The sequence below is a fragment of the Danio rerio genome, chromosome 4 (genome assembly GCF_052040795.2).
Source record: "Danio rerio strain M-AB ecotype USA chromosome 4, GRCz13ab, whole genome shotgun sequence".
In the NCBI taxonomy this organism is placed as follows: domain Eukaryota; kingdom Metazoa; phylum Chordata; class Actinopteri; order Cypriniformes; family Danionidae; genus Danio; species Danio rerio.
Genome location: NC_141024.2, coordinates 31,486,635 through 31,504,535, shown reverse-complemented (window position 1 = coordinate 31,504,535; position 17,901 = coordinate 31,486,635). Strand labels below are relative to the sequence as shown.

Here is a 17,901-nt window from a genome sequence, read left to right as displayed (position 1 = left end):
AATTAAAAATTGAATAGAATAGGACTAAGAGGTGACTAAATCAGCAAACATCTACCCCAACTTGATAGCACTTTCTACTTTGCTTAAAAGAAAGATGCTAAAGTTAGAGTTGACCTCAACTGGTTTCTATCAATTAAAAATGAGGCATATGCAAAGGAGTGTCCCCATGTTACTCCAACTTGTTGGAATATCAAGACGAGAAGATGTAAAATTAGCAAAGAACAAAAAGGTAATAGTAAACAATGCAATTCCATACAAAATGGGTTCAGTCTTGCTTGTTGTTCTTATCCTTATTAAAACTACCCCAAAGAGAAGCACTTATGAACAAAGGACAAATCAATGCTCCTGTTTGAAGTGATCTTAATGTGTTTTAGATGCAGATGTCACTGTAAATTCCAAAAGACAACACTCTCTTGTAGCACATGTCACTTGAAACTACCCCAACAAATAGCACTTACCAAATACAGCATCAAAGTCAGTGCTTTTGTGAGGGTACCGATAGAGACAATGGTGGCAGACTAAAATCTTGTCTGTTTAAAGTCTTCACCAACAAAGGAAAATCCAGGATTTAAAATTGGATAGAAGAGGAGTACAAATGGAACAGAATCTTGGTGGGCAGAGGTGACTAAGTCAGCAAACATCTACCCCAACTTGATAGCACTTTCTACTTTGCTTAAAAGAAAGATGTTAAAGTTAGAGTTGATGTCAACTGGTTTTCTATCACAAGCGCAAAGAAATTAAAAATGAGGAAGATGCAAAGGAGTGTCCCCATGTTACTCCAACTTGTTGGAATATCAAGACGAGAAGATGTAAAATTAGCAAAGAACAAAAAGGTAATAGTAAACAATGCAATTCCATACAAAATGGGTTCAGTCTTGCTTGTTGTTCTTGTCCTTATTAAAACTACCCCAAAGAGAAGCACTTATGAACAAAGGACAAATCAATGCTCCTGTTTGAAGTGATCTTAATGTGTTTTAGATGCAGATGTCACTGTAAATTCCAAAAGACAACACTCTCTTGTAGCACATGTCACTTGAAACTACCCCAACAAATAGCACTTACCAAATACAGCATCAAAGTCAGTGCTTTTGTGAGGGTACCGATAGAGACAATGGTAGCAGACTAAAATCTTGTCTGTTTAAAGTCTTCACCAACAAAGGAAAATCCAGGATTTAAAATTGGATAGAAGAGGAGTACAAATGGAACAGAATCTTGGTGGGCAGAGGTGACTAAGTCAGCAAACATCTACCCCAACTTGATAGCACTTTCTACTTTGCTTAAAAGAAAGATGCTAAAGTTAGAGTTGATGTCAACTGGTTTTCTATCACAAGGGCAAAGAAATTAAAAATGAGGCAGATGCAAAGGAGTGTCCCCATGTTACTCCAACTTGTTGGAATATCAAGACGAGAAGATGTAAAATTAGCAAATAACAAAAAGGTAAAAGTAAACAATGCAATTCCATACAAAATGGGTTCAGTCTTGCTTGTTGTACCTGTCCTTATTAAAACTACCCCAAAGAGAAGCACTTATGAACAAAGGACAAATCAATGCTCCTGTTTGAAGTGATCTTAATGTGCTTTAGATTGAAATTTAATAAGCAAGGCATGCAGATGCCACTCTGAATTCCAAAAGACAACATTCTCTTGTAGCACAGGTCACTTGAAACTACCCCAACAAATAGCACTTACCAATTACAGCATCCAAGTCAGTGCCTTTGTGAGGGTACCGATAGTGACAATAGTAGCAGATTAAAACCTTGTCCGTTCATAGTCTTTAGCAGCAAGAGAAATCATTGGCAGGCAGTGCCACACGCATCTTGTTGTCTGCTGTTAGAAAGAGCAGATATGAGACATGTACTTTGCCAGGACCCATTATAAGGGTGCACTTGCCTTATGGTTTTGCCACAGTCGTTAACACTCAGCCTTTCTTGAACGCTAATCAAGTTTTGATTGCTGGCTGAAAGTCTTCAGAACAACTCTGCATTGTTGAAAGTGATGGGATTTTTCACACATTTGAATTGACTTGATGCAAATGCATCTAGGCTTTATGTGTCCTGCAGCAGGAAGGAATTAGGAGACCATTTGACAAGCTATACCAATTCCAGGTGCAAAACCAGTAAACAACGGGAGCACTCTCATGCAAACTCACACCCTCTAGTGTTTACTGTGTGTATGCTGCTGTTTGGATGCAAGTGGTAGAAGTGCATGATGGACAAAACCATAATATAAAAATATAAACAGGGACAACACTGGCCAAATGAGAAACAGTTATTCTAAAACAGAATTACGATTGCTTCTCTTTCCAAACATTACTAGGTTGCAATTAAAAATTGAATAGAATAGGACTACAAAAAGAACAGAATCTTGGTGGGCAGAGGTGATTAAGTCAGCAAACATCTACCCCAACTTGATAGCACTTTCTACTTTGCTTAAAAGAAAGATGCTAAAGTTAGAGTTGACCTCAACTGGTTTCTATCAATTAAAAATGAGGCAGATGCAAAGGAGTGTCCCCATGTTACTCCAACTTGTTGGAATATCAAGACGAGAAGATGTAAAATTAGCAAAGAACAAAAAGGTAATAGTAAACACTGCAATTCCATACCAAATGGGTTCAGTCTTGCTTGTTGTTCATGTCCTTATTAAAACTACCCCAAAGAGAAGCACTTATGAACAAAGGACAAATCAATGCTCCTGTTTGAAGTGATCTTAATGTGTTTTAGATGCAGATGTCACTGTAAATTCCAAAAGACAACACTCTCTTGTAGCACATGTCACTTGAAACTACCCCAACAAATAGCACTTACCAAATACAGCATCAAAGTCAGTGCTTTTCTGAGGGTACCGATAGAGACAATGGTGGCAGACTAAAATCTTGTCTGTTTAAAGTCTTCACCAACAAAGGAAAATCCAGGATTTAAAATTGGATAGAAGAAGAGTACAAATGGAACAGAATCATGGTGGACAGAGGTGACTTAGTCAGCAAACATCTACCCCAACTTGATAGCACTTTCTACTCTGCTTAAAAGAAAGATGCTAAAGTTAGAGTTGATGTCAACTGATTTTCTATCACAAGGGCAAAGAAATTAAAAATGAGGCAGATGCAAAGGAGTGTCCCCATGTTACTCCAACTTGTTGGAATATCAAGACGAGAAGATGTAAAATTAGCAAATAACAAAAAGGTAAAAGTAAACAATGCAATTCCATACAAAATGGGTTCAGTCTTGCTTGTTGTACCTGTCCTTATTAAAACTACCCCAAAGAGAAGCACTTATGAACAAAGGACAAATCAATGCTCCTGTTTGAAGTGATCTTAATGTGCTTTAGATTGAAATTTAATAAGCAAGGCATGCAGATGCCACTCTGAATTCCAAAAGACAACATTCTCTTGTAGCACAGGTCACTTGAAACTACCCCAACAAATAGCACTTACCAATTACAGCATCCAAGTCAGTGCCTTTGTGAGGGTACCGATAGTGACAATAGTAGCAGATTAAAACCTTGTCCGTTCATAGTCTTTAGCAGCAAGAGAAATCATTGGCAGGCAGTGCCACACGCATCTTGTTGTCTGCTGTTAGAAAGAGCAGATATGAGACATGTACTTTGCCAGGACCCATTATAAGGGTGCACTTGCCTTATGGTTTTGCCACAGTCGTTAACACTCAGCCTTTCTTGAACGCTAATCAAGTTTTGATTGCTGGCTGAAAGTCTTCAGAACAACTCTGCATTGTTGAAAGTGATGGGATTTTTCACACATTTGAATTGACTTGATGCAAATGCATCTAGGCTTTATGTGTCCTGCAGCAGGAAGGAATTAGGAGACCATTTGACAAGCTATACCAATTCCAGGTGCAAAACCAGTAAACAACGGGAGCACTCTCATGCAAACTCACACCCTCTAGTGTTTACTGTGTGTATGCTGCTGTTTGGATGCAAGTGGTAGAAGTGCATGATGGACAAAACCATAATATAAAAATATAAACAGGGACAACACTGGCCAAATGAGAAACAGTTATTCTAAAACAGAATTACGATTGCTTCTCTTTCCAAACATTACTAGGTTGCAATTAAAAATTGAATAGAATAGGACTAAGAGGTGACTAAATCAGCAAACATCTACCCCAACTTGATAGCACTTTCTACTTTGCTTAAAAGAAAGATGCTAAAGTTAGAGTTGACCTCAACTGGTTTCTATCAATTAAAAATGAGGCATATGCAAAGGAGTGTCCCCATGTTACTCCAACTTGTTGGAATATCAAGACGAGAAGATGTAAAATTAGCAAAGAACAAAAAGGTAATAGTAAACAATGCAATTCCATACAAAATGGGTTCAGTCTTGCTTGTTGTTCTTGTCCTTATTAAAACTACCCCAAAGAGAAGCACTTATGAACAAAGGACAAATCAATGCTCCTGTTTGAAGTGATCTTAATGTGTTTTAGATGCAGATGTCACTGTAAATTCCAAAAGACAACACTCTCTTGTAGCACATGTCACTTGAAACTACCCCAACAAATAGCACTTACCAAATACAGCATCAAAGTCAGTGCTTTTGTGAGGGTACCGATAGAGACAATGGTAGCAGACTAAAATCTTGTCTGTTTAAAGTCTTCACCAACAAAGGAAAATCCAGGATTTAAAATTGGATAGAAGAGGAGTACAAATGGAACAGAATCTTGGTGGGCAGAGGTGACTAAGTCAGCAAACATCTACCCCAACTTGATAGCACTTTCTACTTTGCTTAAAAGAAAGATGCTAAAGTTAGAGTTGATGTCAACTGGTTTTCTATCACAAGGGCAAAGAAATTAAAAATGAGGAAGATGCAAAGGAGTGTCCCCATGTTACTCCAACTTGTTGGAATATCAAGACGAGAAGATGTAAAATTAGCAAATAACAAAAAGGTAAAAGTAAACAATGCAATTCCATACAAAATGGGTTCAGTCTTGCTTGTTGTACCTGTCCTTATTAAAACTACCCCAAAGAGAAGCACTTATGAACAAAGGACAAATCAATGCTCCTGTTTGAAGTGATCTTAATGTGCTTTAGATTGAAATTTAATAAGCAAGGCATGCAGATGCCACTCTGAATTCCAAAAGACAACATTCTCTTGTAGCACAGGTCACTTGAAACTACCCCAACAAATAGCACTTACCAATTACAGCATCCAAGTCAGTGCCTTTGTGAGGGTACCGATAGTGACAATAGTAGCAGATTAAAACCTTGTCCGTTCATAGTCTTTAGCAGCAAGAGAAATCATTGGCAGGCAGTGCCACACGCATCTTGTTGTCTGCTGTTAGAAAGAGCAGATATGAGACATGTACTTTGCCAGGACCCATTATAAGGGTGCACTTGCCTTATGGTTTTGCCACAGTCGTTAACACTCAGCCTTTCTTGAACGCTAATCAAGTTTTGATTGCTGGCTGAAAGTCTTCAGAACAACTCTGCATTGTTGAAAGTGATGGGATTTTTCACACATTTGAATTGACTTGATGCAAATGCATCTAGGCTTTATGTGTCCTGCAGCAGGAAGGAATTAGGAGACCATTTGACAAGCTATACCATTCCAGGTGCAAAACCAGTAAACAACGGGAGCACTCTCATGCAAACTCACACCCTCTAGTGTTTACTGTGTGTATGCTGCTGTTTGGATGCAAGTGGTAGAAGTGCATGATGGACAAAACCATAATATAAAAATATAAACAGGGACAACACTGGCCAAATGAGAAACAGTTATTCTAAAACAGAATTACGATTGCTTCTCTTTCCAAACATTACTAGGTTGCAATTAAAAATTGAATAGAATAGGACTACAAAAAGAACAGAATCTTGGTGGGCAGAGGTGATTAAGTCAGCAAACATCTACCCCAACTTGATAGCACTTTCTACTTTGCTTAAAAGAAAGATGCTAAAGTTAGAGTTGACCTCAACTGGTTTCTATCAATTAAAAATGAGGCAGATGCAAAGGAGTGTCCCCATGTTACTCCAACTTGTTGGAATATCAAGACGAGAAGATGTAAAATTAGCAAAGAACAAAAAGGTAATAGTAAACACTGCAATTCCATACCAAATGGGTTCAGTCTTGCTTGTTGTTCTTGTCCTTATTAAAACTACCCCAAAGAGAAGCACTTATGAACAAAGGACAAATCAATGCTCCTGTTTGAAGTGATCTTAATGTGTTTTAGATGCAGATGTCACTGTAAATTCCAAAAGACAACACTCTCTTGTAGCACATGTCACTTGAAACTACCCCAACAAATAGCATTTACCAAATACAGCATCAAAGTCAGTGCTTTTGTGAGGGTACCGATAGAGACAATGGTGGCAGACTAAAATCTTGTCTGTTTAAAGTCTTCACCACCAAAGGAAAATCCAGGATTTAAAATTGGATAGAAGAGGAGTACAAATGGAACAGAATCATGGTGGACAGAGGTGACTTAGTCAGCAAACATCTACCCCAACTTGATAGCACTTTCTACTCTGCTTAAAAGAAAGATGCTAAAGTTAGAGTTGATGTCAACTGATTTTCTATCACAAGGGCAAAGAAATTAAAAATGAGGCAGATGCAAAGGAGTGTCCCCATGTTACTCCAACTTGTTGGAATATCAAGACGAGAAGATGTAAAATTAGCAAATAACAAAAAGGTAAAAGTAAACAATGCAATTCCATACAAAATGGGTTCAGTCTTGCTTGTTGTACCTGTCCTTATTAAAACTACCCCAAAGAGAAGCACTTATGAACAAAGGACAAATCAATGCTCCTGTTTGAAGTGATCTTAATGTGCTTTAGATTGAAATTTAATAAGCAAGGCATGCAGATGCCACTCTGAATTCCAAAAGACAACATTCTCTTGTAGCACAGGTCACTTGAAACTACCCCAACAAATAGCACTTACCAATTACAGCATCCAAGTCAGTGCCTTTGTGAGGGTACCGATAGTGACAATAGTAGCAGATTAAAACCTTGTCCGTTCATAGTCTTTAGCAGCAAGAGAAATCATTGGCAGGCAGTGCCACACGCATCTTGTTGTCTGCTGTTAGAAAGAGCAGATATGAGACATGTACTTTGCCAGGACCCATTATAAGGGTGCACTTGCCTTATGGTTTTGCCACAGTCGTTAACACTCAGCCTTTCTTGAACGCTAATCAAGTTTTGATTGCTGGCTGAAAGTCTTCAGAACAACTCTGCATTGTTGAAAGTGATGGGATTTTTCACACATTTGAATTGACTTGATGCAAATGCATCTAGGCTTTATGTGTCCTGCAGCAGGAAGGAATTAGGAGACCATTTGACAAGCTATACCAATTCCAGGTGCAAAACCAGTAAACAACGGGAGCACTCTCATGCAAACTCACACCCTCTAGTGTTTACTGTGTGTATGCTGCTGTTTGGATGCAAGTGGTAGAAGTGCATGATGGACAAAACCATAATATAAAAATATAAACAGGGACAACACTGGCCAAATGAGAAACAGTTATTCTAAAACAGAATTACGATTGCTTCTCTTTCCAAACATTACTAGGTTGCAATTAAAAATTGAATAGAATAGGAGTACAAAAAGAACAGAATCTTGGTGGGCAGAGGTGACTAAGTCAGCAAACATCTACCCCAACTTGATAGCACTTTCTACTTTGCTTAAAAGAAAGATGCTAAAGTTAGAGTTGATGTCAACTGCTTTTTTATCACAAGGGCAAAGAAATTAAAAATGAGGAAGATGCAAAAGATTGTCCCCATGTTACTCCAACTTGTTGGAATATCAAGACGAGAAGATGTAAAATTAGCAAAGAACAAAAAGGTAATAGTAAACACTGCAATTCCATGCCAAATGGGTTCAGTCTTGCTTGTTGTACGTGTCCTTATTAAAACTACCCCAAAGAGAAGCACTTATGAACAAAGGACAAATCAATGCTCCTGTTTGAAGTGATCTTAATGTGTTTTAGATGCAGATGTCACTGTAAATTCCAAAAGACAACACTCTCTTGTAGCACAGGTCACTTGAAACTACCCCAACAAATAGCACTTACCAAATACAGCATCAAAGTCAGTGCTTTTGTGAGGGTACCGATAGAGACAATGGTGGCAGACTAAAATCTTGTCAGTTTAAAGTCTTCACCAGCAAAGGAAAATCCAGGATTTAAAATTGGATAGAAGAGGAGTACAAATGGAACAGAATCATGGTTGACAGAGGTGACTTAGTCAGCAAACAGCTACCCCAACTTGATAGCACTTTCTACTCTGCTTAAAAGAAAGATGCTAAAGTTAGAGTTGACGTCAACTGGTTTTCTATCACAAGGGCAAAGAAATTAAAAATGAGGCAGATGCAAAGGAGTGTCCCCATGTTACTCCAACTTGTTGGAATATCAAGACGAGAAGATGTAAAATTAGCAAAGAACAAAAAGGTAATAGTAAACAATGCAATTACATACAAAATGGGTTCAGTCTTGCTTGTTGTTCTTGTCCTTATTAAAACTACCCCAAAGAGAAGCACTTATGAACAAAGGACAAATCAATGCTCCTGTTTGAAGTGATCTTAATGTGTTTTAGATGCAGATGTCACTGTAAATTCCAAAAGACAACACTCTCTTGTAGCACATGTCACTTGAAACTACCCCAACAAATAGCACTTACCAAATACAGCATCAAAGTCAGTGCTTTTGTGAGGGTACCGATAGAGACAATGGTGGCAGACTAAAATCTTGTCTGTTTAAAGTTTTCACCAACAAAGGAAAATCCAGGATTTAAAATTGGATAGAAGAGGAGTACAAATGGAACAGAATCTTGGTGGGCAGAGGTGATTAAGTCAGCAAACATCTACCCCAACTTGATAGCACTTTCTACTTTGCTTAAAAGAAAGATGCTAAAGTTAGAGTTGACCTCAACTGGTTTCTATCAATTAAAAATGAGGCAGATGCAAAGGAGTGTCCCCATGTTACTCCAACTTGTTGGAATATCAAGACGAGAAGATGTAAAATTAGCAAAGAACAAAAAGGTAATAGTAAACACTGCAATTCCATACCAAATGGGTTCAGTCTTGCTTGTTGTTCTTGTCCTTATTAAAACTACCCCAAAGAGAAGCACTTATGAACAAAGGACAAATCAATGCTCCTGTTTGAAGTGATCTTAATGTGTTTTAGATGCAGATGTCACTGTAAATTCCAAAAGACAACACTCTCTTGTAGCACATGTCACTTGAAACTACCCCAACAAATAGCACTTACCAAATACAGCATCAAAGTCAGTGCTTTTGTGAGGGTACCGATAGAGACAATGGTGGCAGACTAAAATCTTGTCTGTTTAAAGTCTTCACCACCAAAGGAAAATCCAGGATTTAAAATTGGATAGAAGAGGAGTACAAATGGAACAGAATCATGGTGGACAGAGGTGACTTAGTCAGCAAACATCTACCCCAACTTGATAGCACTTTCTACTCTGCTTAAAAGAAAGATGCTAAAGTTAGAGTTGATGTCAACTGATTTTCTATCACAAGGGCAAAGAAATTAAAAATGAGGCAGATGCAAAGGAGTGTCCCCATGTTACTCCAACTTGTTGGAATATCAAGACGAGAAGATGTAAAATTAGCAAATAACAAAAAGGTAAAAGTAAACAATGCAATTCCATACAAAATGGGTTCAGTCTTGCTTGTTGTACCTGTCCTTATTAAAACTACCCCAAAGAGAAGCACTTATGAACAAAGGACAAATCAATGCTCCTGTTTGAAGTGATCTTAATGTGCTTTAGATTGAAATTTAATAAGCAAGGCATGCAGATGCCACTCTGAATTCCAAAAGACAACATTCTCTTGTAGCACAGGTCACTTGAAACTACCCCAACAAATAGCACTTACCAATTACAGCATCCAAGTCAGTGCCTTTGTGAGGGTACCGATAGTGACAATAGTAGCAGATTAAAACCTTGTCCGTTCATAGTCTTTAGCAGCAAGAGAAATCATTGGCAGGCAGTGCCACACGCATCTTGTTGTCTGCTGTTAGAAAGAGCAGATATGAGACATGTACTTTGCCAGGACCCATTATAAGGGTGCACTTGCCTTATGGTTTTGCCACAGTCGTTAACACTCAGCCTTTCTTGAACGCTAATCAAGTTTTGATTGCTGGCTGAAAGTCTTCAGAACAACTCTGCATTGTTGAAAGTGATGGGATTTTTCACACATTTGAATTGACTTGATGCAAATGCATCTAGGCTGTATGTGTCCTGCAGCAGGAAGGAATTAGGAGACCATTTGACAAGCTATACCAATTCCAGGTGCAAAACCAGTAAACAACGGGAGCACTCTCATGCAAACTCACACCCTCTAGTGTTTACTGTGTGTATGCTGCTGTTTGGATGCAAGTGGTAGAAGTGCATGATGGACAATACCATAATATAAAAATATAAACAGGGACAACACTGGCCAAATGAGAAACAGTTATTCTAAAACAGAATTACGATTGCTTCTCTTTCCAAACATTACTAGGTTGCAATTAAAAATAGAATAGAATAGGACTAAGAGGTGACTAAATCAGCAAACATCTACCCCAACTTGATAGCACTTTCTACTTTGCTTAAAAGAAAGATGCTAAAGTTAGAGTTGACCTCAACTGGTTTCTATCAATTAAAAATGAGGCAGATGCAAAGGAGTGTCCCCATGTTACTCCAACTTGTTGGAATATCAAGACGAGAAGATGTAAAATTAGCAAAGAACAAAAAGGTAATAGTAAACAATGCAATTCCATACAAAATGGGTTCAGTCTTGCTTGTTGTTCTTGTCCTTATTAAAACTACCCCAAAGAGAAGCACTTATGAACAAAGGACAAATCAATGCTCCTGTTTGAAGTGATCTTAATGTGTTTTAGATGCAGATGTCACTGTAAATTCCAAAAGACAACACTCTCTTGTAGCACATGTCACTTGAAACTACCCCAACAAATAGCACTTACCAAATACAGCATCAAAGTCAGTGCTTTTGTGAGGGTACCGATAGAGACAATGGCGGCAGACTAAAATCTTGTCTGTTTAAAGTCTTCACCACCAAAGGAAAATCCAGGATTTAAAATTGGATAGAAGAGGAGTACAAATGGAACAGAATCATGGTGGACAGAGGTGACTTAGTCAGCAAACATCTACCCCAACTTGATAGCACTTTCTACTCTGCTTAAAAGAAAGATGCTAAATTTAGAGTTGATGTCAACTGGTTTTCTATCACAAGCGCAAAGAAATTAAAAATGAGGAAGATGCAAAGGAGTGTCCCCATGTTACTCCAACTTGTTGGAATATCAAGACGAGAAGATGTAAAATTAGCAAAGAACAAAAAGGTAATAGTAAACAATGCAATTCCATACAAAATGGGTTCAGTCTTGCTTGTTGTTCTTGTCCTTATTAAAACTACCCCAAAGAGAAGCACTTATGAACAAAGGACAAATCAATGCTCCTGTTTGAAGTGATCTTAATGTGTTTTAGATGCAGATGTCACTGTAAATTCCAAAAGACAACACTCTCTTGTAGCACATGTCACTTGAAACTACCCCAACAAATAGCACTTACCAAATACAGCATCAAAGTCAGTGCTTTTGTGAGGGTACCGATAGAGACAATGGTAGCAGACTAAAATCTTGTCTGTTTAAAGTCTTCACCAACAAAGGAAAATCCAGGATTTAAAATTGGATAGAAGAGGAGTACAAATGGAACAGAATCTTGGTGGGCAGAGGTGACTAAGTCAGCAAACATCTACCCCAACTTGATAGCACTTTCTACTTTGCTTAAAAGAAAGATGCTAAAGTTAGAGTTGATGTCAACTGGTTTTCTATCACAAGGGCAAAGAAATTAAAAATGAGGAAGATGCAAAGGAGTGTCCCCATGTTACTCCAACTTGTTGGAATATCAAGACGAGAAGATGTAAAATTAGCAAATAACAAAAAGGTAAAAGTAAACAATGCAATTCCATACAAAATGGGTTCAGTCTTGCTTGTTGTACCTGTCCTTATTAAAACTACCCCAAAGAGAAGCACTTATGAACAAAGGACAAATCAATGCTCCTGTTTGAAGTGATCTTAATGTGCTTTAGATTGAAATTTAATAAGCAAGGCATGCAGATGCCACTCTGAATTCCAAAAGACAACATTCTCTTGTAGCACAGGTCACTTGAAACTACCCCAACAAATAGCACTTACCAATTACAGCATCCAAGTCAGTGCCTTTGTGAGGGTACCGATAGTGACAATAGTAGCAGATTAAAACCTTGTCCGTTCATAGTCTTTAGCAGCAAGAGAAATCATTGGCAGGCAGTGCCACACGCATCTTGTTGTCTGCTGTTAGAAAGAGCAGATATGAGACATGTACTTTGCCAGGACCCATTATAAGGGTGCACTTGCCTTATGGTTTTGCCACAGTCGTTAACACTCAGCCTTTCTTGAACGCTAATCAAGTTTTGATTGCTGGCTGAAAGTCTTCAGAACAACTCTGCATTGTTGAAAGTGATGGGATTTTTCACACATTTGAATTGACTTGATGCAAATGCATCTAGGCTTTATGTGTCCTGCAGCAGGAAGGAATTAGGAGACCATTTGACAAGCTATACCAATTCCAGGTGCAAAACCAGTAAACAACGGGAGCACTCTCATGCAAACTCACACCCTCTAGTGTTTACTGTGTGTATGCTGCTGTTTGGATGCAAGTGGTAGAAGTGCATGATGGACAAAACCATAATATAAAAATATAAACAGGGACAACACTGGCCAAATGAGAAACAGTTATTCTAAAACAGAATTACGATTGCTTCTCTTTCCAAACATTACTAGGTTGCAATTAAAAATTGAATAGAATAGGACTAAGAGGTGACTAAATCAGCAAACATCTACCCCAACTTGATAGCACTTTCTACTTTGCTTAAAAGAAAGATGCTAAAGTTAGAGTTGACCTCAACTGGTTTCTATCAATTAAAAATGAGGCAGATGCAAAGGAGTGTCCCCATGTTACTCCAACTTGTTGGAATATCAAGACGAGAAGATGTAAAATTAGCAAAGAACAAAAAGGTAATAGTAAACAATGCAATTCCATACAAAATGGGTTCAGTCTTGCTTGTTGTTCTTGTCCTTATTAAAACTACCCCAAAGAGAAGCACTTATGAACAAAGGACAAATCAATGCTCCTGTTTGAAGTGATCTTAATGTGTTTTAGATGCAGATGTCACTGTAAATTCCAAAAGACAACACTCTCTTGTAGCACATGTCACTTGAAACTACCCCAACAAATAGCACTTACCAAATACAGCATCAAAGTCAGTGCTTTTGTGAGGGTACCTATAGAGACAATGGTAGCAGACTAAAATCTTGTCTGTTTAAAGTCTTTACCAACAAAGGAAAATCCAGGATTTAAAATTGGATAGAAGAGGAGTACAAATGGAACAGAATCTTGGTGGGCAGAGGTGACTAAGTCAGCAAACATCTACCCCAACTTGATAGCACTTTCTACTTTGCTTAAAAGAAAGATGCTAAAGTTAGAGTTGATGTCAACTGGTTTTCTATCACAAGGGCAAAGAAATTAAAAATGAGGAAGATGCAAAGGAGTGTCCCCATGTTACTCCAACTTGTTGGAATATCAAGACGAGAAGATGTAAAATTAGCAAAGAACAAAAAGGTAATAGTAAACAATGCAATTCCATACAAAATGGGTTCAATCTTGCTTGTTGTTCTTGTCCTTATTAAAACTACCCCAAAGAGAAGCACTTATGAACAAAGGACAAATCAATGCTCCTGTTTGAAGTGATCTTAATGTGCTTTAGATCGAAATTTAATAAGCAAGGCATGCAGATGCCACTCTGAATTCCAAAAGACAACATTCTCTTGTAGCACAGGTCACTTGAAACTACCCCAACAAATAGCACTTACCAATTACAGCATCCAAGTCAGTGCCTTTGTGAGAGTACCGATAGTGACAATAGTAGCAGATTAAAACCTTGTCCGTCCATAGTCTTTAGCAGCAAGAGAAATCATTGTCAGGCAGTGCCACACGCATCTTGTTGTCTGCTGTTAGAAAGAGCAGATATGAGACATGTACTTTGCCAGGACCCATTATAAGGGTGCACTTGCCTTATGGTTTTGCCACAGTCGTTAACACTCAGCCTTTCTTGAACGCTAATCAAGTTTTGAATGCTGGCTGAAAGTCTTCAGAACAACTCTGCATTGTTGAAAGTGATGGGATTTTTCACACATTTGAATTGACTTGATGCAAATGCATCTAGGCTTTATGTGTCCTGCAGCAGGAAGGAATTAGGAGACCATTTGACAAGCTATACCAATTCCAGGTGCAAAACCAGTAAACAACGGGAGCACTCTCATGCAAACTCACACCCTCTAGTGTTTACTGTGTGTATGCTGCTGTTTGGATGCAAGTGGTAGAAGTGCATGATGGACAAAACCATAATATAAAAATAAAAACAGGGACAACACTGGCCAAATGAGAAACAGTTATTCTAAAACAGAATTACGATTGCTTCTCTTTCCAAACATTACTAGGTTGCAATTAAACATTGAATAGAATAGGACTACAAAAAGAACAGAATCTTGGTGGGCAGAGGTAACTAAGTCAGCAAACATTTACCCCAACTTGATAGCACTTTCTACTTCGCTTAAAAGAAAGATGCTAAAGTTAGAGTTGACCTCAACTGGTTTCTATCAATTAAAAATGAGGCAGATGCAAAGGAGTGTTCCCATGTTACTCCAACTTGTTGGAATATCAAGACGAGAAGATGTAAAATTAGCAAAGAACAAAAAGGTAATAGTAAACAATGCAATTCCATACAAAATGGGTTCAGTCTTGCTTGTTGTTCTTGTCCTTATTAAAACTACCCCAAAGAGAAGCACTTATGAACAAAGGACAAATCAATGCTCCTGTTTGAAGTGATCTTAATGTGTTTTAGATGCAGATGTCACTGTAAATTCCAAAAGACAACACTCTCTTGTAGCACATGTCACTTGAAACTACCCCAACAAATAGCACTTACCAAATACAGCATCAAAGTCAGTGCTTTTGTGAGGGTACCGATAGAGACAATGGTAGCAGACTAAAATCTTGTCTGTTTAAAGTCTTCACCAACAAAGGAAAATCCAGGATTTAAAATTGGATAGAAGAGGAGTACAAATGGAACAGAATCTTGGTGGGCAGAGGTGACTAAGTCAGCAAACATCTACCCCAACTTGATAGCACTTTCTACTTTGCTTAAAAGAAAGATGCTAAAGTTAGAGTTGACCTCAACTGGTTTCTATCAATTAAAAATGAGGCAGATGCAAAGGAGTGTCCCCATGTTACTCCAACTTGTTGGAATATCAAGACGAGAAGATGTAAAATTAGCAAAGAACAAAAAGGTAATAGTAAACAATGCAATTCCATACAAAATGGGTTCAGTCTTGCTTGTTGTTCTTGTCCTTATTAAAACTACCCCAAAGAGAAGCACTTATGAACAAAGGACAAATCAATGCTCCTGTTTGAAGTGATCTTAATGTGCTTTAGATCGAAATTTAATAAGCAAGGCATGCAGATGCCACTCTGAATTCCAAAAGACAACATTCTCTTGTAGCACAGGTCACTTGAAACTACCCCAACAAATAGCACTTACCAATTACAGCATCCAAGTCAGTGCCTTTGTGAGGGTACTGATAGTGACAATAGTAGCAGATTAAAACCTTGTCCGTTCATAGTCTTTAGCAGCAAGAGAAATCATTGTCAGGCAGTGCCACACGCATCTTGTTGTCTGCTGTTAGAAAGAGCAGATATGAGACATGTACTTTGCCAGGACCCATTATAAGGGTGCACTTGCCTTATGGTTTTGCCACAGTCGTTAACACTCAGCCTTTCTTGAACGCTAATCAAGTTTTGATTGCTGGCTGAAAGTCTTCAGAACAACTCTGCATTGTTGAAAGTGATGGGATTTTTCACACATTTGAATTGACTTGATGCAAATGCATCTAGGCTTTATGTGTCCTGCAGCAGGAAGGAATTAGGAGACCATTTGACAAGCTATACCAATTCCAGGTGCAAAACCAGTAAACAACGGGAGCACTCTCATGCAAACTCACACCCTCTAGTGTTTACTGTGTGTATGCTGCTGTTTGGATGCAAGTGGTAGAAGTGCATGATGGGCAAAACCATAATATAAAAATAAAAACAGGGACAACACTGGCCAAATGAGAAACAGTTATTCTAAAACAGAATTACGATTGCTTCTCTTTCCAAACATTACTAGGTTGCAATTAAAAATTGAATAGAATAGGACTACAAAAAGAACGAATCTTGGTGGGCAGAGGTGACTAAGTCAGCAAACATCTACCCCAACTTGATAGCACTTTCTACTTTGCTTAAAAGAAAGATGCTAAAGTTAGAGTTGATGTCAACTGCTTTTTTATCACAAGGGCAAAGAAATTAAAAATGAGGAAGATGCAAAAGAGTGTCCCCATGTTACTCCAACTTGTTGGAATATCAAGACGAGAAGATGTAAAATTAGCAAAGAACAAAAAGGTAATAGTAAACAATGCAATTCCATACAAAATGGGTTCAGTCTTGCTTGTTGTTCTTGTCCTTATTAAAACTACCCCAAAGAGAAGCACTTATGAACAAAGGACAAATCAATGCTCCTGTTTGAAGTGATCTTAATGTGTTTTAGATGCAGATGTCACTGTAAATTCCAAAAGACAACACTCTCTTGTAGCACATGTCACTTGAAACTACCCCAACAAATAGCACTTACCAAATACAGCATCAAAGTCAGTGCTTTTGTGAGGGTACCGATAGAGACAATGGTGGCAGACTAAAATCTTGTCTGTTTAAAGTCTTCACCACCAAAGGAAAATCCAGGATTTAAAATTGGATAAAAGAGGAGTACAAATGGAACAGAATCATGGTGGTCAGAGGTGACTTAGTCAGCAAACATCTACCCCAACTTGATAGCACTTTCTACTCTGCTTAAAAGAAAGATGCTAAAGTTAGAGTTGATGTCAACTGATTTTCTATCACAAGGGCAAAGAAATTAAAAATGAGGCAGATGCAAAGGAGTGTCCCCATGTTACTCCAACTTGTTGGAATATCAAGACGAGAAGATGTAAAATTAGCAAATAACAAAAAGGTAAAAGTAAACAATGCAATTCCATACAAAATGGGTTCAGTCTTGCTTGTTGTACCTGTCCTTATTAAAACTACCCCAAAGAGAAGCACTTATGAACAAAGGACAAATCAATGCTCCTGTTTGAAGTGATCTTAATGTGCTTTAGATTGAAATTTAATAAGCAAGGCATGCAGATGCCACTCTGAATTCCAAAAGACAGCATTCTCTTGTAGCACAGGTCACTTGAAACTACCCCAACAAATAGCACTTACCAATTACAGCATCCAAGTCAGTGCCTTTGTGAGGGTACCGATAGTGACAATAGTAGCAGATTAAAACCTTGTCCGTTCATAGTCTTTAGCAGCAAGAGAAATCATTGGCAGGCAGTGCCACACGCATCTTGTTGTCTGCTGTTAGAAAGAGCAGATATGAGACATGTACTTTGCCAGGACCCATTATAAGGGTGCACTTGCCTTATGGTTTTGCCACAGTCGTTAACACTCAGCCTTTCTTGAACGCTAATCAAGTTTTGATTGCTGGCTGAAAGTCTTCAGAACAACTCTGCATTGTTGAAAGTGATGGGATTTTTCACACATTTGAATTGACTTGATGCAAATGCATCTAGGCTTTATGTGTCCTGCAGCAGGAAGGAATTAGGAGACCATTTGACAAGCTATACCAATTCCAGGTGCAAAACCAGTAAACAACGGGAGCACTCTCATGCAAACTCACACCCTCTAGTGTTTACTGTGTGTATGCTGCTGTTTGGATGCAAGTGGTAGAAGTGCATGATGGACAAAACCATAATATAAAAATAAAAAC

General features: G+C 38.2%; 2 long non-coding RNA genes across 2 annotated transcripts; one reads left to right on the top strand and one right to left on the bottom strand.

Annotated features, from left to right (window-relative positions):
* Positions 1–5,180: 5,180 nt before the first annotated feature.
* On the bottom strand, positions 5,181–8,286 carry LOC148679970 (uncharacterized). The gene is made up of 2 exons (XR_015942467.1): positions 8,225–8,286; positions 5,181–6,470 (listed from the first exon to the last, which is right to left on the bottom strand). It is a non-coding gene; the product is annotated as an uncharacterized LOC148679970 (long non-coding RNA).
* Positions 8,287–9,886: 1,600 nt separating this feature from the next.
* LOC148679969 (uncharacterized) lies at positions 9,887–17,077 on the top strand. The gene is made up of 3 exons (XR_015942459.1): positions 9,887–13,619; positions 14,757–15,225; positions 16,965–17,077. It is a non-coding gene; the product is annotated as an uncharacterized LOC148679969 (long non-coding RNA).
* Positions 17,078–17,901: the final 824 nt, after the last annotated feature.